General features: G+C 42.5%; 1 pseudogene; it reads right to left on the minus strand.

The window, feature by feature from the left end:
* Window positions 1–6,802: 6,802 nt before the first annotated feature.
* Window positions 6,803–24,342, minus strand: part of LOC133456639 (cyclin-dependent kinase 16-like) — a 29,403-nt pseudogene continuing 11,863 nt past the window's right edge.

Raw genomic sequence — 24,342 nt, forward strand, 5'->3', positions numbered from 1 at the left:
AATCATCATCACAAGCTTGTCATCAAAGTCTGGATAGTTCTGTTGATGACACAGTCACTTGTATCATGGTGCAATGAAGCAGAGAAACATCTAAAACCTGCAGGGACACCGGCCCTCGAGGACTGGAGTCCGACACCCCTGATCGCTTCCTAAAATGCTCTGGAGGACCAAGAATGATAACCTCTGTTTTATCTGAATTTAGAAGCAAGAAATTTCTGGACATCCAGTCCTTGATGTCCCTAAGACATGCCTGAAGTTTAACCAACGGTTCTGTTTCATCCGGCTTCATAGACAAATAGAGCTGCGTATCATCAGCATAACAATGAAAGTGTATGTCGTGATTCTGGATTATACTTCCCAATGGCTGCATGTATAAACTGAACAAGACTGGCCCTAGCACTGAACCCTGTGGAACACCATACCAGACCCTTGACTGTTCTGAAGAAACTCATGTACATGAACAAACTGGAACCTATCAGATAGATATGATTTAAACCAGGGGTTTTCAATTCCGGTCCTCGGGCCTCCCTGCCCTGCATGTTTTAGATGTTGCCTTGCATCAACACACCTGATTCTAATTAATGGTCCTCATTAGTTTGTCATCGAGGTCTGTACAACTCTCCCGCTGCTGCTTCCACATCCCGCTGCTGCTTCCACATGACTGTTGTGTGCTGCTGACGCCCCCCCCCCCCTCTGGTCATCCCGCTGCTGCTTCCACATGACTGTTGTGTGCTGCTGACGCCCCCCCCCCCCCCCACCTCTGGTCATCCCGCTGCTGCTTCCACCTGCCTGCTGTGTGCTGTCGACGTCCCTGACTACCCCAGTCTGGCCTTCGGCAGGAGGGTCCCCCCTTATGAGCCTGGTCCTGCTCAAGGTTTCTTCCCTCCTAAAGGGGAGTTTTTCCTTGCCACTGTTTGGCTTAAGGCTTTTCTCCCACTAAGGGAGTTTTTACCTGCCATTGTTTATATAATAATTGCTCGGGGGTTTATGTTTATGTTTATGTTTATGTTCATGTTCTGGATCTCTGGAAAGCGTCTAGAGACAACATCTGTTGTATTAGACGCTATATAAATAAAATTTGAATTGAATTGAAACTCTGTTGATGACACAGCTCCTTGTATCATGGTGTGCTGAAAGCAGGGTAGCATCTAAAACAAGCAGGGCAGGGGGGCCTGAGGACCGGAATTGAAAACCCCTGATTTCAACCAACGTAGAGCTGTCCCTTAATCCCAACAACATGCTCTAACGCAGTGTTTCTCAATCCTGGTCCTCGTGGGCCCCTGTCCTGCATGTTTTAGATGTTACCCTGCTTCAGCGCACCATGATACAAGTACCTGTGTCATCAACAGAGTTGTGCAGACCTTGGTGACAAGCTAATGAGGACCATTAATTAGAATCAGGTGTGTTGGTGCAGGAAAACATCTAAAACATGCAGGACAGGGGCCCACGAGGACCAGGATTGAGAAACACTGGTCTAGAGTCAAGTCAGAGCCTAGGGAAGTCGCTAAAGCTGAAGAAACGGCCACAACCGGCTGGTTGATTTCTTTTCTAATTCTCAAGATTTTACTGTTAAAGAAGATCATAAAGTCTTCACTACTGAGAGCTGCAGGAATGCACGGCTCAACAGAGTTGTGACTCTTTGTCAGCCTGGCTACAGTGCTGAACAGAAAACGTGGGCTACTAGGATGATAATAGACCTTTGATGGAAACTCCTTTTTCCAGACCAACGACACACCAGTGACTTCTATCCAAATTATTACAGAGGTAAGGGGTCCCTTTTACAAAATCTCAAATTATTGTTGCTGTGTTGTTGTCAAAAGTCTGTGAATTGGAGTGGCAGAGAATGGTTGACGTCATCCTGAAATTTTAGGTAAGTTCGCTGTGTGTGGTTGTGAGCAGGGGTTATTGTAGAGATGTTTAGGAATGCTTGCAGTTTCATAACACTTGAATTTGATTGTGTTGTGAGAATGTTTTGCTTCTCCTGCCTTAGAATTTGACTCGCTCTTCTAAAAAGGTTTAATATATCGGGTAACATTAAAGAGAGAATGGCCAGAGTGCCATGGTTGGTCTGGGTACCAAGAGTAATAGTCCAGTGAGGGACTTATAGCATATGCAGGACTTGAGGTCCATAAGAAGTGTTTGGAACACTGATAATTTTGTGGGAAATAGGCATATATGAGGAACTGTTTTTTATAAGTGGGAATGATTTGCTCTCCCAAATACTTGGAGATATATTTCATTTCAGTAAGGATCCGACCCATTCTCCTTACATCAACAGGAATGATTGTTATGCTCTCAAGTAGTCTGATGATCGGAAGAATTAGCAAGTGATTTGTGGGTAAAAGTAAGTGTAATTGAAGGTTTTCGGGAGGGATCTTACAGAAAGAAAAGATGGGAAGTTGTTTCAGTAGAGAGTCAGAGTAAGAGTTGACTGGTCCTATTAAGTACATGTACGATAATTACGGTACCGATAGTATTACGTTTGTTAAAACATGGGTTAAAATAACTAAAGACGACGGTCTCCTAAAATATCCACCAAGTGGGACATTCGACCGGATTAGATTAGAAAATTTAAAGGAAAAATTAAATCCTCAAACAAATGGACACAAGCACTTCAACTCCCTCAGACTTTGGAGGGATGAAAGTAGACGCTGTAATGCGAAATCCCAAATAGCTTCGCTTACAGATCAAAATAAAAAGCTAATGGGTCAATTAGAAGAACTTAAAAACACAACGCAGACAAAAATGAAATTAGAGAACCAGTTAAATGATCAAATCAAAAACCTTTATCCGGTAAAACAGATTAAAGTCTAGTGACGATGACACTTCTGATGACGACTGGATTTTACAACATCCAAGATCTGAGGACAATAGCCAAGAGAATAGTGAAGAGGGTAGGGTTATAAAAAGAGGTAGATAATCCAAGAAAACACAATCAGTAAAATTAGCTCCACTGATCACAATGGGGAAAGATGTTGTCTACAAACCTTGGAGCCGAAGAGAACTAAAAGCAATAGTAGGAGATTTTCCCAAGGATGTCAGAAAAAATAAACAAAAACGGCTAGAGGAATGGGAGTCAGTGTGCACAATATACACACCTCAAATGCCTGACATGATACAGCTGATAAAACTAACTTTGCCACCTGATTTGAAAAGCAAAGTACTTGATGCATGTAGAATTCCCTGTAATCCCACAGCTGTTGCCAAAATCACACCAGAGCAAACTCAGACCTTTTACAGTATTATTGCCTTAGCAGTTCAAAGGGAAGTAGTACAACAAGTTGACTGTACTCATCTCACAAAACTCAAACAAGGAAAATATGATAATCCCAGGGAGCTTTATGCTAAAATGATGTTGACAGCAAAAGAAAATTGTGGTTTGTCACAAGATCAGATTGATGGACTTCCTCCAGGTTACTTCAACCAAAGTTTAGGGCTAAAGTACTACTGACAGTTGGGTGGGCAGGGAAAGCAATGAATGAACTGGTAGAGATAGCTCAACACCACTGGGATAACACAGAACAAAAATAATCTGAAACGTATGAAACACTAATGCTTGCCCAAGTGTCTCACTACACAGGTTGAGCGTAGAGAGGAGGACGCAGGACCAGAGGAACCAACCAAAGACGCGGGACAATTAATCATTCACACCACAACAAAGGCCACACGTCACAAACAAAGACAATGAGAACTGCTCCTATTGTGGTGAGCCAAATCAGAGCATCCCAACCTACGTAATCTTATCCTGCCTACGGTAACTCCATCATGTAAGCACATGGAAATCTGTCTCTGAGCCAACTATAGTGTCTATAAGCCTTTTCTGAAAGTATGTCCAACTAATCCTTAACCCTGCTCGTCCTGACCTTTCTGAAACTCCTCTCCCTAACTCTGATCTTGTTTTCTTCACTGACGGCTCTGCTTATAGAGAAAACGGAATACCATACGCAGGTTATGCAATTTGTGATAATTCTTAATTGTTGAAAGCGCCGCCCTGCCCTCCTCCAGCTCCACCCAAGTAGCTGAATTGTATGCACTGATGAGAGCCTGTCAACGAGCAAAAGGTAAAACTGTTACAATCTATACAGATTCCAGATATGCTTTTGGTTGTGTACATGACTTTGTATATGTATATTGTGGGCAAACCGAGGATTTATCACATCCTCAGGGGCACCCGTTAAACATGGTAAATTGATTGGTGAACTGTTAGAAACATGTCAACTACCTTCATCTATTGCTGTTGTTAAATGTGAAGCTCACACCAAATCCAAAGATCCTGTTTCACAGAAGCTGCCAAATTTGGCTTACCTGTCCATGTAAAGCTCTGCCCTTCTATACCCGCTAACAACCTGGCCTCTCCTATTGATGTAGCCCGCTTACAAGAGACTACTGATGTGAAAGAGCACAGATTGTGGCTTTCCCATGGATGTAAAAATGTAAATAATTTGTGAGTCAGCAACGACGGCCACGTTGTGACACCCACATCCTTGTACCCGTGACTAGCACACATGTCACATAGTTGATCACATGTGAGCAAAGGGGGAATGTGTTTGCATCCTATGAAAAAAAATATTGCGAACATTATCAACACACCCCCCCCCCACCGGGACCTTTTGAAGCTCTGCAAATAGACTTTATTCATATGCCAAAATGTGAGGGATATGAAAATGTTCTTGTATGTGTAGATATTTTTTTTTAAACTGGACTTAAATGGACAATGTTGTTGCCTTTGGTCCTAATGTCAATGAGGTCAACACCCATTAGGAAGCACAAACTCACGCCTCATGAAAGGATTACGGGTAGACCTATGACTATACCAAGCAATTCAGTTCTATATATGAAGAAGATGGACCTCCATGCCATGGATGAATCCATGATATCATTTTGCTCTGCTCTAACCTCTGCCGTTCAGTCAATCCACAGAAAAGTAAAAGCTCCAAACTGGACAAAAGTCCAGTCTCCTCCTAGTGGCAAACCATGCCATAACCTCCAACCCCGGGACTGGGTTTGGGTCAGAGAAAACCTCACTGGTCCAAACCTCAACACGTCCTGCTCACCACCGACACTGCAGTCAAGTGTGAGGGGCGTCTAACCTGGATCCACGCATCCCACTGCAAGAAAACAACTCCTCCACCATGCACCGGAAACCAGCCGATTCCCTCTTCTTCCTGTGGCTCGTCCTCACCACCGTTGGAGCCATTGAAAGGAACAGCGCAGGTTACGAAAAGCCCAGAAGTAGATGGACTACAACACCTGAGACATCCACAACTGGCAGAGGAGCAGAGGAGCAGCGCAGGCCGCAGAGGCCCAGAAGCAGACACATTGTACACGCCAAGACACTCACATCTGTCACAGGAACAAGACAGAGAAACCTACAAATACCACGAATGAGACCTATCTATTACTTCATGTGACACCTGTTACATTTTGAACTTCAATTCCTCTTATGAACACTGCACCTGTCACAAACCCCCAAAAACGAGACAATTATATTGTGATAAACTTAACTATTCACCTAGGAACATCAAAATGTGTACCAAAACATTACATACCCTTGTACTGGTTTAAAGAACAGTTAGGATTTGCTTTGCTTGGGTTTGGATTCCTAAATGTTATTTGGCTTCTGATCACATGTCTAAGGTTCACTTGCAAAATATGTATCACTCAAACTACCACTAAAATTATGTAGGCCTACTCCACTGTAACTAAAAAAATAATAATTGTGAAATGATGAGGCATTGTGACACCGTGGCTGACCTGAAGTTCCAGCTTTCTACCCCCTGCAGGGCACAACTCCAGCTTCCTACCCCCTGCAGGGCACAACTCCAGCTTCCTACCCCCTGCAGGGCACAACTCCAGCTTCCTACCCCCTGCAGGGCACAACTCCAGCTTCCTACCCCCTTCAGGGCTCACAGCTTTGAACTGGCTTCAACACAGACTTGAAACCACGGGAATGCCTTATGACGAAGTTCCTGACTAACTGATATGTTAAATACCAACTCATTTGGCCACAGATCACATCTGACTGTAAATTGCCTTTTGTCTCTCACCTTTGGCTCGTTTATTCCTGCCTTTTGTGCTTTGAACTTACTGTATAAAAGTCCTGTTGTCAAACCATTCGGGGTCAGCACACCCACCAGCCATGCGCTGCGTAGGTCTGCTCACCGCCGGCTTACTGAATAAAACTCACTACACCACAGCGGACTTCTGAACTGGTTTTGATAATATTCTTCAACAGTACCGCAGCTGGGCTTCCTTCGGCTACAGGTCAGTCTGAAGGCCTTCACATCGGGGCGAGCACGGGTCCCTCGTTCACTTCATCTGGGGCTCAGAACGTTTGTGGATGGCTCGCTGCAGCGCTGTGGCCAGACAGACTGTAGGTGCCGTTTCCCTGGCAACCATACGAGTCTTCAGACACGGTGTTAGAGGTAAAAACATGATAATTATCATATGAGCATGTTTTCATGTGTACACTCACCCCCTCTCGTGTGAAAATAAAAATCAGGCTGCTGCAGAAGAATAACCAAGAGCTGTATCGTGTGCTCCTTTTGAAGAGCATTGCTCTCATTTTGCGAAAGCTGAATAAAAGGTAACTTTGTCTCGTTTGGTTCTTTAAGCTAAACAAAGGTGGGGAAATCCCCATCAAACGGTGATGGAGAAGGCGGGGGGGTGTGGCCTCCACAGCTCACAGGCTCAGGAGAGAATTAACTGGATGACTAATTAACGTTAACACACAATTCATAGATGCAGACAAGCATTACATAAAACGCATTAAGACACAATTTAGCAGCTTCTGACTTACTTGGCAATTTAATGCAAGTAAAGTGAGAACATTTTTATTTATATAGCACCTTTCAAAATAAAAATCACAAAGTACTTCACAAGAAAACACAGAACAACACAGGAAACATGAAAAATGTAAAGTCAGACGGCATTTTATATCATTGGAGGCTTAGCTCAAAACTGGGGCGATTGTAGAATCGAGTTTTAGGGGTGAACACCCACAAACACACACCCTCACACACAAACACACACCCTCACACACACACACACACCCTCACACACACAAACACACACCCGCACACACAGACCCACAGTCAGGTCAACAGCTATCATCCTTCATCTCGTATCTGGCTGGAATGTGCTGATGATCCAATACAATGGCGACGTCATAGCTCATATTTTGTGAGTCTTGATTTAAAACATGGTGATTCACAACAGAACCAAAGGAAAACCTCACCTACTATAGCCAGTACTCGAGTTGTAAAAAAGAATCAGGGGGATGGTGGATTTTATCATATGGGGACAGATAATTTGTGCTGATTACAAATAATATAATATATTACAAATAATAGCAGTGACCAAAACAGCTGCAGAAATACTGCAGGAATGACATAGCAGCAGTTAAATGCAGCCTTCTGTAAGCTTTAAATATCCACTGGGCTTACATCAAATACATCAAAACACAACAATAAAAAACACTTTTCTGAACTTATCAATATGACTCTGTCCTTCACAGGATAAGTAAATGAAAAGTAAAACTGCAAAAACTCACAATCTTAACAAGAATATTTGTTTTATTTCTAGTTAAAATGTCTCATTTTAGTAAAAAAATCTAATTCCACTTAAAACAAGACTCATCACTGGAAAAAACAACAATTTCAAGTAGATTTTCAATTAAAATAAGTAGAAAAATCTGTCAGTGGAACAAGATTTTTTTGCTTGTAATGAGAAGATAAATCTTGTCCCACTGGCAGATTTTTCTACTTATTTCAAGTGAAAATTAACTTGAAACAGGTGAAAATTGTCAAATAAGTTATTTTTCTGGTGTTATTTTTCTGGTGATGACTCTAAATGTTGAAATAGCAGTAAAACCACATTCATTGATGAAATGACATAAGGGATGGAAAGGGGGGATGGCAGTTTTACAGGGGGGATGATTTGGACCGTTTTTATTTCAGGGGGATGATTTGGACCGTTTTTATTTCAGGGGGGATGATTTGGACCGTTTTTATTTCAGGGGGGGGTGATTTGGACCGTTTTTATTTCAGGGGGGGATGCCGTCCTCCCTCATCCCCCCCTCAACTCCAGTACTGACTATAGCTATCTTAGCTAACTCTTTGCCAATAATATGAAAAGTAATAAATGGTTTTGTGTGACCAAGTTAGGACTAGTTACATTTATTAAATGTTAGTAAATGTTAGTAATGAAGCCTTAAAGTAGACAAGTGTGAGACATCCTGGGAGCTGCTCTGAATGAGTGTGAGTGTCTGGCGGGGGTGTGGGCCCAGCAGTGCTACTGGTGCTACTGGTGCTAGTTAGAGGATTAACCCCCCCCGTCCACTAAGTAATGTCAATCTTCACAATTCAAATCAATGACATATTTTGACTCGAAACAATGAATTTCACTGAAAACCGACCAGTTTCCTGGGATGATGAAATGACTGTACAAGTGAATAGAATTTAAATTTGACGTCTACAAATGACATTTTTTGAATCAAACCTTAGAAAGCCATAAAACTGTTTTTTTTTTCATTGGTTTTATTAATTTACTCTCTGGGATTATTGAAGTATTTTTGTAGTGCATCTTTGACAGGGGTTAGGATTAGGTTTATTTAGGCGGAGGATGTAGTGTGATCGTTTCATTTTAAGAGTTTAAAAAAGGTCATAAACGGTCATACTCAAACATCTGTACATAAATTGAAGATTCAGGCTGATTCAGGGTAAATTTAGTCAGCATAAACAACAATGATAATAAATAGACTTTTAATGTATAATTATGTCCTGTAAATATATCCAGAACACATAAACATACATAACAACAGGATAAATTCTCTTATTGATACTTGGACTCATATTTCAAGTATGAAGTTGTTTTATAGCATCAGATACGCCACGGTTTCTTGGCGAGTGGAAGATTTCTCACATCAAAAGCATAGGTGTAACTGGAAGATCCCATCATGCAGTCCAACATGTTGCAGGTACTTTGGTATCATATAAACCAAAATGAAGCATACAAGTTCATTTACAAAAAAACAAAACTGTTAGTCCTGGAAACAAAACGTAAACATGATCATCTGACAGTTTTCTTATGATAAATGTTTCTGAGACAATCTGAGCGTCTAAAGCGCTGGTTGTTTGACAGTCGGAGGTGAAACATCTCCATCCAGCACATCCAGGTGTAATCAGCATCACTGATCACCGTGGAGACGCTTCATGTTCCCAGGAAACCTGCGACTATCCCTAAGAATAAATATTTCTATACACTTGATCAATCTGATTGACAGCTCGTGGCTACATTCAACAGTCATTTACATGAAGTGTGCACTAATGTTCTGTCAGATAAACGGGATCCAGCTCCATCTTTCAGTCCCAGCAGAATTAACTGAATGTTTTCATGCATATAAACAAGAAAATACACACAAATTATTTAAAAGCGCTTTTTTTCCAAGCTGCTTCATTCTGAAAGATATTAAATCCTTTAAGTTTTTTTTCTTCATCTGCTGCTTCAAAATTCAAACATGGAGCCTTCAGGAATTAACATTTCGTAACATGGTTTTCTCTGCTCAGCTGATTCATCACATTTGAGATCAATCAGAATGTTGTTCTTCCCTCACGCAGACGCGTTTAACGTCTCACTGATGCAGGTTTTCTCTATTGCTTATTATTCTTCACTTCAGCAGCAAAAACTCAAGATTGACAAGAGCGATACCTTTTTAACAACGTGAACACTCTTAAACCTGATACAAATACAAAGACCTAACAAATACATGTTTCTCAAAGAAAGAAATAGATGAAGAATTAAAGCTCCCACACATGAAGACCTGAACTCCAGAGCGTTTGTGTTCAGATCACGTCCATCGAGAGCGAGCCTTCATTTCACTTTGTTTCAGGCAGAAATGCAGCAGTTTAAGAGATGACACATCCATCCGTGCATCATCTTAGACAGGGGTCTGATCCGAGGTCCAGACCTCCCTCTCTCCCGTCACCTGCTCCAGATCTTCCACATGGGAAAGATGTTCTTTCCTTAATATCCTGGGATTCCTCGTTGGACCTGTCCTGGTTGGACATGACTGAAACATTTCCAGGGGGAGGCGTCCAGGAGACCATCAGATGAACCACATCCCATGGTTTCTCTGGATCTGGAGGAGCAGTGACTCTTGTCCGAGTCGTTCCTCTCCTGCTGAACTTCCCGGCCTCTGACCTCTGACCTCTTCTCATCTCCACCTGTGGGCTCACGTGTATGTGCTGCTGTTCACTGCCTGAATGCCTGAATGGGCTGATGTGAAATGTTGTCAAACTGGACTGTGGATGACTGGCTGCTTTGGGGAGATGGCTCATGTCAGAAGAGCTTTCAGAAACGACATGACGGTGGCCCGATAGTGGGCAACACATCCTAAACCAGGGGTGTCCAAAGTGGGTCCTCGAGGGCCGGAGTCCAGCATGTTTTAGATGTTTCCTGCATCAACACACCTGATTCTAATTAACGGCCGTCACCACCTTGTCATCAAAGTCTGGATAGTTGTGTTGATGACCAAGCTCCTTGTATCACGGTTTGATTAAAAAGGGACACATCTAAAACATGCAGGACACCGGCCCTCGAGGAGCCACTTTGGACACCCCTGCCCTAAACGGACAGATTCATGAAGACATCGCAACGCAAACTAGAGAACTTTAGAAAGGCGGCTGAATTTGTTCTGAATATGCGTGAGGAACTGTGTGAGGATGTGGCAAACTGCATTACCAACTGACTTTGCTCAGAACCAAGTGGTGCAGACAGTTGTCACAACCCGGGGACGTTCCCCTGCTGCCCAGCGTTCTGGCCAATAGGAAGCATCCAAAAGCCATCAACAGCACGTCCAAGTGCACAGCACTGACAACCACAACTATCACGGCAAAAAACTGTGCCCGTTTCATCCTCATCATCATCATCATCATCATCATCATCATAACAACAGCAGCACGGTGGCTTGGTGGTTAGCACTGTTGCCTCTCCCGTGCTTGCATGGGTTTCCTCCCACAGTCCAAAAACATGCTAGTAGGTTGATTGTTGATTCTAAATGGCCCGTAGGTGTGAGTGTCTGTATATGTGTCCCTGTGATGGACTGGTGACCTGTCCAGGGTGTATCTGCCTCTACCCTGTAACGAGCTGGGATAGGCTCCAGCAGACCCTTGGGGTCCTGCAGAGGATACAGCGGGTATAGAAAATGGATGGATAATAATAATGATAATAATAATACATAGGTTTTATATAGCACTTTTCTAGGTACCAAGAATCAAGTGTGGCTCCTCTACAGACCCTGAACAATGACCCTCTCATGGAAATCATGGAAATTGTGGAATTATGAAAATGATGGGATGTAGGCAGGGCTAAAAACGTTTTTTTTTTTTCAACAAAGGACAACCAACATGGCCAGAGTGGAGTAGTAACAATTGTGAATAAGTGTTGTTGGTGTTGGTGTTGGTAGTTGTGAATGGTGGCTCTTGGAAGCTTGTATACACGTTAGCACCCTAAGCCCGCCTGACTGAGTCAGTATGTTTGGTACCAGTGGAGGAGGCTGAGAATGAGAGGTACCAGGGCCGTTTCACCACAGGAGATTTCCACTAAGTGAACAGGTAGGACTGGACAGGCCGCTCACTCTCCACCAGAAACCTGACATGAATCCTGTAGAGTTCACTGATGACGGCCGCTGCCGTCGTACAGGTCGTCTCTGAAACAAGAGCTGGCAGACCTGCCATCGCTGACATCACAGCCGTCCGGGAAGTTCGGACTGTGACGTCAGCTGTGACGTAGCAGGAGTTGACAAAACTGTTTCCAGATATTTCCGTGAGGACGGAGCCGAGTTCCAGGTTTTCAGGACCCTGATTTCCGTCCTGAAGTGTCGCAACTGTCCAGTGAAAATGGAAGACAGGACCTGACTGGCTCGTCTCACGGTTGTCATGTGAAGCCCTAACACTCGCCTCCCTCTGAATGGACAGGTAGCTCGGTGATTCATTATTGCATCTGTGTAAACAGCAGTTTTCTTTTCCTTTTTCTTCTCACATCTTCTGTTTCACTTTCCTTTCTTCAGTGGTAGCAGCCCCTTCAGGATAAAACATCATTACTTCCCTTCCTTTTAGAGGTTCTCCTGACCCCGCCTCCTTCTGATGTCAGAAGAGCAGACTCCTCCTTCTGGTTGGACTGTTTGCTGGAAGGACAAAAAGACGACTTTATTTGTAGAGCAGATTTTAGAGTTCCTCATGCATGCAGAACACATGAGAGACAATCAGAAGCAACTGGAAACTAGTTCACTGCAAGGAAATACAAACCAACGAAATGCATTGGTGTTAAACACCCCAAAAACTGACGTGTGTGTGTGTGTGTGTGTGTGTGTGTGTGTGTGTGTGTGTGTGTGTGTGTGTGTGTGTGTGTGTAGGTGAGTGTGTGTGTGTGTGTGTGTGTGTGTGTAGGTGAGTGTGTGTGTGTGTGTGTGTGTGTGTGTGTGTGTGTGTGTGTGTGTGTGTGTAGGTGAGTGTGTGTGTGTGTGTGTGTGTGTGTGTAGGTGAGTGTGTGTGTGTGTGTGTGTGTGTAGGTGAGTGTGTGTGTGTGTGTGTGTGTGTGTGTGTGTGTGTGTGTGTGTGTGTGTGTGTGTGTGTGTGTTACCTGGTTCGGGAGCTGCTCTCTGTCTCATGACTTCTTTCTCCAGCTGAATCTCTGGCACACTAAAGATGGATGCGGCTGAAACATTGAGAGCAGGTTTGTGATATCAAGTAGTCCGCTGACATCACAGTACAGTAATGTTGTTCATACTCACTGTCAGGAAGAGACATCACTCTGCTTCCAAGACTGCTGAAGTAACAGTGTTTCATTGCCTCGTCTGCTGAAATCCTCTTCTTCCCTTCAAACTAAAGTTTCAATAAAGCTCAGCTCCACGACTAGTCATCATTAAAATAATAACATCACAGAGACACTGAAAGGGTTACTGACCTGCAGGAACTTTGACAGCAGCTCCACTCCTTCACTGCTGAGCCTAAAAAACACAAACAAATCATTTGACCCTTTTAGCTGTGAGCACTCAGCAGTGACATCACCACCACCTCTCACCTCCACAGAGCAGGTGGAACTGGGAACACCTCTATGCTGCAACATCACAATATTACCCCAAAACTTGTATTAATCATGAAAGTGGGAACTCTGTAGATCTCTTTTCTTTCTACTAGTCTTATCAATCCAAATTTTCTAGCAAAAGAAATGTGAAAAATACAAATATTTTTTGTAAAGACATGAGGAAAGAGGACATTAATGACTGTGGTGTACCTGCCGGTACTGTGGTGCTACTTTCACCCCACTTTGGTGTACTGAGATTAGTTACATTTCATACTGTAAATAGATATTTAATCGCAAATAGAACATAAATGACAGGGCTTGAAATTGAAATATTTTTATGGTAAACAGCAGCTTATTCTTTGATGGCATCAAGGCATGGTGTGGTTGCTTCTTCTAACATCCATCTGCAAACATCTGGGAGGTGAGGAGACCAGCGGTGAAGTTTTAGGACAGGAATGTCCCGTTCTGGTCTGGTGCAGGATTCCATCTGCTCTACAGTCCTGGAGCTTCGCTGCTTGAGTTTTGGTTTCATGGTGCTGCAGGACACGGCTTCCATAGTGTCAGGAAGACCTGATTGATCTGACCGCAGATGATGTTTCCTCAGAACATTTCTGATGATCTTTGGTCCGGAGAAGATGGCAGTGTTTCTGGGGGGAGTTCACGTCTTCTTCTCTGCATGATGGAGCTGTGAGCTGCATTTGTAGACGGTACGGTAGACTGTTTCCACACATAAAGATCTCTGCAAGTGCTCAGTCCACCCAGCCATCTCCAGGACATAATCATATGTGGTTTTAATGCAGAGCTGCCTGAGGATCAGATCTTGGCGTTTGGCTGAGTAGCCACCCATATGGGATTTTATCAGACTTATTTTAATGTTTATTGTTTTTATTGATGAAGATTTTTAGTGTAAAGCACTTTGGTTGGCCGTAGAGATTTGATATGTGCTATATAAATAAAGCTGATATTGACATCACTGGTGTCTCACTTCCCACACTGACCTTCATAAAGATGTCTCACAAACAACTTTTGACTAAAATATGTAGTAATCAAACATAAATGCATGATACCTGCTAGTATTATGTACCGTGGTGTCTGCTACAGTACCTGGGGGTGTGGTTGTTCAGTCGTTCTGTTCTGTACTGGGGGTAGTTAAATGCCACAAACTCTTCGTTAAACGTGATCCCTGGCCAGCTCTGCTCTGTAGGAGTACCTGCACACAAAATAGAAACGGTGTTTGTGAACAGCAGTCCAAGAAGCTCAGTGACTGTGATTAATGATGGAACAGAAGGGAATTAGCTCTCACCCAGCAACTTGAAGATAAAATGAAGTTCCTCCTCGACTGTAGAACCAGGAAAGAGTGGACGACCCGTGGCCATCTCGTAGAAGATGCAACCAACGCCCCTTAGACAAGTCAGTCAAATAGAGACTTTCATTTTCACATTATCAATATAATATCAATAGCTGCAGTAAAATACAGTACAACACAGTAGAAGGTAGTAGAGCACAGTACCACATGTCGATGTGGGTGGAGTAATCGATGCTTCCCAGCAGGATGTCGGGGGGGCGGTACCACAGCGTCACAACCTCGTTAGAGTACGTCTTGGTGGGGATGGACTTCGCTCGGGCCAAACCTGAACACAGAGTTGACACCTGAGTGATGTGACTGTTACCTCACATTTAAACCAAACTGAGTTGGCTCAGCTCAAGCCGACTCAAAGATCAATGTTATACCACCAGAAAAATAGCAAAACATTTGCTATTCTCATCTGAGAGAAATAATAAACTTGAAAAAAAAACATTTCTTTAGTTATTAGGTTTTCAAATTCAGCTAATACTGCTGAAGGAATGTACCAACTAACAAAACATTGGAAAGGGTTTAAGTCAAAAATATAATTTACTTAACTTAAAATATTACTTAACTTAACACAGCATCAACCAAAACCTGAGCTTTAACTTAGAATGCCTCTGTAGCAGCTGTTGTAGTAATACCTATTAAATGCTCTTTAACATGTTCTTTCCAACTAGGTGAATATCTGGACTGAAACTGAGTGTCTAAGTTACCAAGAATAGGAATTGAGAAATGAGCCAGATTTCAGTCGATTTCATTATTGCATGCAATAGGGTCAGAACATACATCAGGCATCTTGATGCAGAATGACTATGAAACAAAGGCATAGTCATTTTAAGGCATAAAGGACGATTCGTTCTTACTATTCGAGTAGACAAAATCATTGTTGAGGTCAATGTTAATCTTTTTGGAGCAGAGCACCAGTCTGTAGCCCAAATTGGGCCAAGGCTATATTTTGTTGCTCTCAGCAGTTTTGATTTAATCAAGTGACCTCTGAGCATCTCATCAGCACTCACCAAAATCTGCCAGTTTGAGCTCTCCTCGCTCGTTAATCAGCAGGTTTTGAGGTTTCAGGTCTCGATGAAGAACTTTCCTCCGGTGACAGTATGACAAACCTCTTAATAGCTGAAAAAGAAAGAGCTGAGGACAGAAAGAGCAGATAAGTAAACAGGATCAACAAAGATGGGTGAAAAAAAGGGTTCAGCTAAGCGTAAACTGGAACAATTGATGATCAATGCAGAAGACATGAGCAAGCAGGAGGATTGGCCTGTTCAGAAATGTCCACAAGGCCAATGGGGACCAGTGCAGAAGACAGGAGGACTCACTTGCACACAGAGGTAAACTGGACTAACTTGTGACCAGTACCTGCCTGACGTTTGTGCTCGTCTTAAATGTTTTGTGTTGTTCCAGACATAACTCTAACCAGAACCTATAAACATCTTTAAATCACACATGTATCAGTCAGGGTATCAGCAGCAAGTGCTCCCCGTCACTGCCCACATCATCCTTGTCTGCACTAAAGATCTGCAAGGAAGATGTGAGTCAGTTATTTCATATGCAAAAGATCAGGAGTGGGGCCTCATGTACAAAACGTGCAGCGCACAAAAAACATGCGTACGCCACTTTATATATATATGACTTAGATTTATATAGCGCCCTTCTAGGCACCCAGAGCTTTACAGAAATCATTATTCATTCATACACATTCTCTCCGGTGGTGGTAGCTACATTGTAGCCACAGCTGTCCTGGGGCAGACTGACGGAAGCGTGGCTGCCATATCGCGCCTAACGGCCCCTCCGACCACCACCAACATTCATACACATTCACACACATTCACACGGGGCAAGGTGGGTAAGGTGTCTTGCCCAAGGACACTACGACAGCAAACTGGGATAGAGCAGGATTCGAACCGCCGACCTTCCCATCTTTGGACGACCCGCTCTACCACCTGAGCTACTGCCGCCCCACTTTCTACGCTCACAGTCGGATGTTCCAAAAGTGATTTGAACGTGGAAAGTTGCGGTCTTTCACGCACACATCAAGTCTAGTGTACACACTTTTCTGGGGTTTTGTCCGTTGGCGACACTCACTCGTGATGAAGTGAAGTGCAGAATATGAGGAAATGTGACGTCATCAATAAGTTCACGACCACGTGAAGGACACGACAGTCCCCACATCACCAGATAAGAAAATAAAGTGGATTGTGAACATTGGGAGTTTGACACTGGTCCACAGGTCGGCCATCGGTGAATCTCCTCTCACTCACCAATCAGAATCAGCCGTTTCAGAGGCAGGAAGTGATAAAAGTCGACTAACCTTGACATTGTGAACATTGATGACGTTCCCACAGTCGTCCAGATACTGTTTCAGATCTTTGTCCTGAAACACAAACATGATACATCACCAATCCTTCTCAGTGCTGCAGGTAGGAGTGTGTTCTTAACGAGTGTGTGTCGCCTCACCAGATACTCAAACACCAGTGTGAGTGATTTCTGCGTGTGGATGATGTCATGGAGCGTCACGATGTTGGCATGTTTCAGATCCTTCAACAGAGACACTGCAGGAGAACATACACACATACACACGTTTGCTGGAGTACTACTGTAGTAGTAGTAGTACTGCTGTAGTAGTGTGTGTACTGCAGCCTCAGTAGTACCTTCTCTGATCGCAGTACATGGAGCTCCTTCTTCATGTTCTAGTCGAATTTCCTTCAGCGCAACCAGCTTTTCAGTTAGTTTGCTACGACCTTTGTAAACGGTAGCATAGGTGCCCTGCCGACGGAGAAACAGGTACAGAGTTTGGAGTTATCGGTTAACAAACAGTCACATTAAACTGTTTCTGTAGCAAAGGCGTATGGGTTAAGCCACCGCTGACTCTGGTTCTGTGAGAAGACACAGCATCTGTTAATATCAGGAATTTGGCATGACAGGAGCGTTGTTGGCAGCCATGCCAGCTCACTTGTGTTCACCTCTATTCCAACCTACCAAGGTGGTGAAGATCAAGCCTCTAAAAAAGCATTGATTTTGGTGTTTGACGCTGACGTGCATCTATTAAAGCATTGATCCCCAACCTTTTCTGAACCGCGGACCGGTTTAATGTCTGACAACATTTTCACAGCCCAATCTAAAGGTGTAGCTGATAAAAACTAAATAAAATGACAAGATCGGCACTAAAAACTGTGGTATTTTCGCGATAGTAATAATAATAATAATAATAATAATAATAATAATAATAATAAAACATAATTTTCGAAAAAATAAAATGAAATAATGGAAATTGTAAATTACCTTTAATATGAGTATTTCTAAAAATGTGTTTTTATGTTTGTTATTAACGTTATTTAAAGCCAGGCTTTTATTTTATTTGTGATATTTAGTGCTTTTATTTTGAAGCGTCTCACCGAGACCTTGTAAACATCCGGTGCTTCGGACTTTAACGGTAAATTTTAATTTAACGGCAATAGAAAGTGTGTCTGCAAGACTAAACGAGTGTCAGGAATGCTAAAGTGGAGCCTAACTGACACAAAAAACACCTGCTGATGAGGATTTGTGCAAATGTTATGCCATATTTATGTCCAGCTTGAGTTTGGTCTCTCATGTATCGTGTTAACGGTAGCTTTATTGCCGACCGAGCAGCAGCTGTGTCGGTCTGTATAAATGAAAAAAATGAAACTTATATGAATGTAGAAAGACTAACTTTATTTTATTTTATTCCTTTAGCTCTTACGGTGTGTTTGCAGTGTATTTACATCCAAGGAATAAAAAAATTGTGAACCATCAGTTTGAGAGTCATCCATCATCAGTCGGGGATTCTACAGAAATGTCGACATTTCGACTTTTTTCTCGACATTTTGACTTTTTTCTCAACATTTCGACTTTTTTCTCGAAGTGCATTATGAAAAAAAAATCGTCCTCCTCTAAAATATTGTTTTTATTTTTCTCCTGCCTGGCCCTAATACTCTTCCGTACTGTTTGTGACTGTTTGTCTTTCACAGTTTGTGAAAGAGAAAGTCACAGGTTTGTTTAGCTGCTGTTTAGGTTTTTGCTTCAAACATTACTGAACATACAATGTTTACAGTATCACGGTAAATTTCAGCAGACACACTCAAAATGACTTACCTCTCCCAGTTTATCCAGTTTTATGTACGTTTCCAGTTTCCCAAAACCGATCTCTGACTGCACAGACAGAAAGGATTAATGAGACGAGTCGTAACATCTGTTGTATTAGACGCTATATAAATAAAAATAAAAATAAATCGTAACACCAGGCACAACAGAACCAGAGGAATCCCACAGGAAACACCACAACCAAGAATAATATAATATAAAATAACCCCAGCAGAACCAATCAGAAAACACCGCAGCATATATGACAACTATCAGCAGAATACAGGATATGAAAAGTTCCCTGGTCCAGCACAAAAGAACCTGGCAGAACACAACAAAACACAACTACGCAAATCATGGAAGAACCCAACCCATCAGAACACAACAGAACCCCAAAGATCACAAAACAACACAACACAGAAGTACACAAAACAAACCCAACAGAACCCAAGACAATCCAACAGAACCCAGCAGAACACAACACAACAAAACCTAGCAGAACCCAAATGAGAAGGGTGTGTGGAGGACCCAAATGCACCACAAGGGCACAGAGTGTTACAGTAAAAGTCTTTATTAAAGCTCACAGCAGCAGGCAATAGAGCAGGGATGGGGATGGTGGTGACGCTCAGAGTGGCAGGAGAGAGAACACCAGAAAACAGCAGATCTGGAAGCTGGAACACAGGAACTGAAACACTGGTCAGTCAGAGGAATCAGCAGGCAGCCCAGAGAGGAAACAGAAAGCAGAGACGCTCAGGCAGGACTTGTGGACTGGGACAGAAGGCTGAGGTGATTACCAGGACGGAGACAGGTGAGCAGGTCGGGGACAACAGCTGATTAGTCCGGGGAAACCGCTGGAAAGTCAGGCACAAGAACAACCTGCAGTGGCTGCTGGGAGTGGAGAGCTTAAGGCCCCGTTTACACGTAGCAAAAACGGTGGTGTTTTCATGCGTTTTGGCCGTTTGATACACGAAAACGAAACTCAAAGTCACCAAAAATGATAATTTCTGAAAACTCTGGCCAAAGTGGAGATTTGCAAAAACTCTGTCTTCACGTTTGCTTGTAAACAGAGAAACGGACATTTAGGCTTCAGAACGTCACATTATGAGACAGAAACGTCACCAGCATCATGAGTGCGACCTGTTTACAATTTGTTTGGCCACCGTCAATATTTTCTTGTATTTTACCTGTTTTATATTCTAAAGTCACACTTAAAAGTAACTCCACTTCTCTGTCACTCCAAACCCAAGACTCTGGTTCATCTTGGAAGTAACTGGAAGTTACTCGTGTCATTTGTTGATGTTTTTTTCCAGGATTCTGATTGGCTAGCATGACTTTATCTTCTCGTTACACTGCCCCCTGTAGGTTTGGCTGCTCATAGCACCTTAACAGATATTTATGCAGGTTCCTGGAAATGATGGGATTTTTCAAAACGTAGAGGGGGAAATATCTGTTTTTGTAAATACCCAGCCATGTGTAAACGTGGCCTAAGTAGCAGCCCAGGGCTGATTGCAGGTGTGGAGCAGGTGTGGAGCAGGTGTGCAGCAGGTGTAACCATAGTAACATGAGGAGGCGGAGCTGGCAGGTGAGTGAGGTAGGAATGGAGCGGATGTGACAGCAAAAAGAAAACAGCACAGAAGTACATGGAATAAACCTTGTAAAACACAAGAGAACCTAACAGAACACAACACAAGAAAACAGAACCCAACACAAAATAACCTGGCAGGACATGAAATCCAGCAGATCACAGAAAAAGCTTACCCAACAGAGCCCAACGGAACACAACAAAACCCAGAAGTAAAGAAAAGATACCCAATAGAACTCAGCACAACACACGGACCAGAAGCCAGGAGACGTACCAGAGACACTCTGCGCAGGCGCCTGCTGATTGGCTGTTCAAAGAGAGCTGGACCAATCAGGTTAAACTTCTCCAGGTAATCATCTGGAAGACGGATGTCCGCTGGCAGTGAAAGGCGTTTGTTGATGTCCTGAAGGAGACAGAAAACAATGCTGAATGGTAATAAAAGACAAGGAGAGAGACAGACAATGGGCATATGGGCAGAAATATGTGCCACTAGAAACTGAATTTGAATCATTTATATTTGAATTTGAATTTCTCAACTTGAATAATTGCATTAAAAACCTGAATCACATAATTTGAATTTGTATTGTTTAATTTGAATCATTGCATTGAAAAACTGAATCTACATTCAGTTCTCACAATTCAAATTCAGTTCTTGCAATTCAATTTCAATTTACTGGAGTTAGGCCCAATCTCAATACTCCCCCTACTTTTCTTCACTCCCCCTACCCTTCTCCACTCGCCCTTCTTTTCTTCCCTAACCCCTAAAAAAGTAGGGGGAGATTTTAGGGCACTTGAGATCTAGGGCACTTGGCCCAGGTGCCTGTCCCATTTCTCCTACTCCCCCTCGTTTTCATCCCTAACCTGATCAGGAAGCAGAGAGCCAAAAGCTGTTTTAATTTCAGCTGTAGCGCTGTTAATATGCCACTTTATTAAGTTTTAATATTTTTTCCAGGCATAAAGGTAACCTTAAGATCCGCAACCGGGGCTCAGTTTATCCAAATAACGCCTGTTAAGAAATTTGACCCGATGTTTTGGGAGATGAGAAGAGCCGCCGCCCCCGGGGAGCAACCTCAGCGCACAGCCCGAGAAGAGACGTGTCCGCCGGGTCAAGCTGCTGCGTCGTCCCGGGAGAGAAACTCTCTCCCGGGACGCAGCTCTGTTGAGAATTACGCTGGCGGAAATAAATCATTTAGGAAGATGTTGGTTTAATAGATGAAATCTAACAGTTGTAGCTACGCCTGTTAAGAAATTTGCTCCCAAATTTAGAGATTTCTGTCTGCCGGCTCCGGAGTTTAGGTCCGCGTTAAATCAACGCAGAGCCTACGGCGTAGGGTACGGCGTAGGGTACGGCGTACGGCTCGCGTCGCCGCGTACATCGACGCAGACCTTACGGCGTAGGTTACGTAACCTACGCCGTAGGCTCGGCGTTGGTGTAACGCGGAACCATAAATCCCTTTATTCTGCCGTGATGATCGGCAACTTTATCTGAAAGTGTGTAAATGACCCAGATAACAGCTGGATTACTTTGTGGTTTCTGAAAACTATTATATCAGAAACATCCAAAACAAATCTGACGAGTCACAGGATTATTTCTCTCTATTTCTCTGAGACGAGTCTGCCTGTTTGCCTTCGGTCGGCGAGTCAAATCGACGCAGAGCCTACGGCAAAAGCATTCTGGGAAATCTTCATAGCCCCTCGCTCACCAAGTCAGCATCTGAAATCCCTCGATCCGTAGGGGCTATTCTCAGCCCCTAGCCCTCGTTATGCCCCCTCCCCCTAGGTGAAAAGAGGAATTGGGACACCACTACCTTCACGGGAACGCGCAAAAGTTAGGGTTAGTGAAGAAAACGAGGGGGAGTATTGGGACGCAGCCTTACTGGGCCAGACATCCGGGTCTTCCACAGGAAGAGCAATCGACTGCAGATACAAAGAACTCCTTTTCACGTAGCCTACTAAAACCTCTATTTTCTTTCAACCATATAAACGACCAATGGGAGCTAGATATTTCGAAACCTATTGTGTTTTCTCCATTCTGTGTAAAAAGTGTAGATTTATATCTTGCCGTTTTGTAGAAAAATTTCTGCTGAGGAGTGTGTGAAGATTTGCGGCAACGGGTGAAGCATGAATTTATGAAATTATGGTTCTGCGTTAAATCGACGTAGAGCCTACGCCGTAAACTAATACATTCAATTTCAATTTATGCTATTCAGATTCAGTTTTTCAATGCAATGATTCAAATTAAACAATACAAATTCAAATTATGTGATTCAGATTCAAATTCAAATATAAATTATTCAAATTCAGTTTCTAGTGGCACATATTTCTGCCCATATGGGCAGTTGGATGTCCGACCCAAGGACATGGAAACATCAGTGCCCGAGTGAAAACATGGGGAGCAATGCATGGTCCAATTTGTTGCAAAGGACAGAACGCTATTATTGTGTAACAAAATATTTTTCAAGTTTGTACGATATGCTATCACGTAATTACAATATGATATCAGGTTATTACAATATACATATTTATCAAGTCATAACGGAAAACCTTTCACGTTTTAACAATGTAATTTTTATATTGTATTAACGTGATTATAGAAATATCAAGAATTGCCTTCACTACTGGACACGCCACTGCTGAGACAGAGACAGTGTTCCCTCCACAAGGAAAGATGGAAAACCTGCTTTTTATGATGATGTAATGTCTACAAATGCAATATGTAAGCGCTAGGGCTAAGGTTGCTAACTGTACAGGACTGTCTCAGAAAATTAGAATATTGTGATTAAGTTCTTTATTTTCTGTAATGCAATTAAAAAAACAAAAATGTCATACATTCTGGATTCATTACAAATCAACTGAAATATTGCAAGCCTTTTATTATTTTAATATTGCTGATTATGGTTTACAGTTTAAGATTAAGATTCCCAGAATATTCTAATTTTTTGAGATAGGATATTTGAGTTTTCTTAAACTTAACCATATAGACTCCAATCCTGACCTTATGCGTTACATTAACGCACATTCTAAGTCACTTTTGCACAGACTCATATCCGGCACTTTAAAAACCTCATATTGTACATTTTTGCTTATACATTTTCTCTCTTATATATTTGCTTTTATATTTTATATTGTATTATACTTGTAGTGCACAAATCACCACAACAAATTCCTTGAGTGTGTGTTTAACAAACTTGGCAATAAACCTTTTTCTGATTCTGATTCTGATTTGACAGAGTTGTTAAATGTGGCTAACTAGGCTGTCAATTATGAACAGACCAGGTTAATGAAGTAATCAGTCTCTATATTGCTTCAATTTCCATGTGCATTCAGGAAGACAGCACAGTGCTCTGCTGCGTATAAAGCAAAATAAAAATGTTCAACTGTCTCTCTTTCCTTTCAATTATATTTTGCATCAGTTCAAAAACATTGACGAATTATACCCTGTATGCAACGTTATGACACTGAGTGAAAGGTGACGGGACTAAAACTTTCTTGCAAGAGGGCGCTTGATTCATCGTAACATTGTTGCATATTTTATTGTGGAGTCTTATGAATGTTCCTGGCACTGGAAGAGGGTAAGAACAGAACCAGAACATAAGAACGTAACCAAGACATACGAACAGAAGTAAAAGATAAGAATATGACTAGAAGATAAGAACATAATTCTGAATCTAATTCTTCTTTACTGGATCTGAATCTCAGTAAAGAAAGAGTCCAACTCATGGCAGGTTGGATAGAAGTTGAAGGTCCACTGACTCAAGGGGGTTTGTTAGCCTGTCTTAGCCTTAGTAACATGAGAAGTAGCTCAGTAGCTGAGAGATTCAAGGATCTATTTAAAAATAACTTTGTGGTCACACTGGAAAGAGCCAAACAGGACCTGACTGGATGGTTCTCCCTTCCACTATCGTTAGCAGGAAGAATTAACTCCATTTAAATTATGTTTATGTAATAATTGCTTGGGGGTTTATGTTCATGTTCTGGATCTCTGGAAATATCCTAGAGACAACCTCTGTTGTAATAGATGTATATAAATAAAAGTGAATTGAACTGATTTAAAATGACTATACTGCCGTGATTTTTTTTCTTTTTCAGACGATCCCCACTTTCATTCCTAAATCATTCTTTACTGAACTGAACACACACATATCCGACTTTATATGGAACAGAACTGTCCCACGGGTTAGGAAGGCATTTCTGGTGAGGCCTAAGGGAAAGGGAGGCCTTG

The sequence above is a fragment of the Cololabis saira genome, chromosome 12, assembly GCF_033807715.1.
Source record: "Cololabis saira isolate AMF1-May2022 chromosome 12, fColSai1.1, whole genome shotgun sequence".
Classification (NCBI taxonomy): Eukaryota; Metazoa; Chordata; class Actinopteri; order Beloniformes; family Belonidae; genus Cololabis; species Cololabis saira.